A 1,047-nucleotide genomic window follows, 5' to 3' on the forward strand; every position below is an offset into this window, starting at 1 on the left:
ATATTTCGTATTTTTTGTAAATACCCCAAACGTTTTGCGATGTATTTTTTCATCGTTGTCCCCACTTTTGTTTTTTTTCTGCTTTGTTTTCGACCCCCTCGAAAAGAAAAACTCTACATTTGTATTTTGTCCCCTCTGTGTTGAGCCCTGTGTGGCTAATAAAGAAACCTATCTATCTATCTATCTATCTATCTATCTATATATATATATATATATATATCATTCTTTTGCTTGTTTTGGTCATTTGACTGCGGCCATGCCGGAGCACCGCCTTTTGTCGAACAAATCGACCCCAGGACTTATCCTTTGTAAGCCTCGTACTTATTCTATTGTTATCTTTTGCTGAACCGCTAGGTTACGGGGATATAAATACACCAACATCGGTTGTCAAGCGATAATTGGTGGGGTGGGGTGGGACAAGCACAGACACACAAATACAAACATACGTACATACATACATAAACATATATACATATGTGTATATATATATATACACACACACACACACACACACAAACAAACACACACACACACACACACACACACACACACACACACATATATATATATATGTATATATATATACATATATACGGCGGGCTTCTTTCAGTTTCTGTCTACCAAATCCACTCACAGGACGTTGGTCGGCCCGAGGTTATAGTAGAAGACACATGTGGTTGGAAAGTAAACTTCTTACCACACACCCAACTCTTTATATATAAATTATATAATATATATGATATATATATACATATATATATATCTGTATATATATATGCAGCATATATAATATATATTATAATATAATATATATAATATATAGTAATAATATATTATATATATTATAATATAATATATATATAATATAATATATATATAATATATAATGATGATATAAAAATATATAATAGTATTATATATGATATATAAAATATGATATATATTATATATATAATATATATAATATATCTATACATACGGTTTATACATGCATACATACATATATATATATATATATATATATATATATATATATATATATATATA

General features: G+C 28.2%; 1 protein-coding gene across 5 annotated transcripts in view; it reads left to right on the plus strand.

Moving 5' to 3' along the window:
• LOC106871940 (galactoside alpha-(1,2)-fucosyltransferase 2) overlaps positions 1–1,047 on the plus strand; it is a 54,453-nt gene that overhangs the window by 1,886 nt on the left and 51,520 nt on the right. The window lies entirely within an intron of this gene.

This window comes from Octopus bimaculoides, chromosome 5 (genome assembly GCF_001194135.2).
Source record: "Octopus bimaculoides isolate UCB-OBI-ISO-001 chromosome 5, ASM119413v2, whole genome shotgun sequence".
Classification (NCBI taxonomy): domain Eukaryota; kingdom Metazoa; phylum Mollusca; class Cephalopoda; order Octopoda; family Octopodidae; genus Octopus; species Octopus bimaculoides.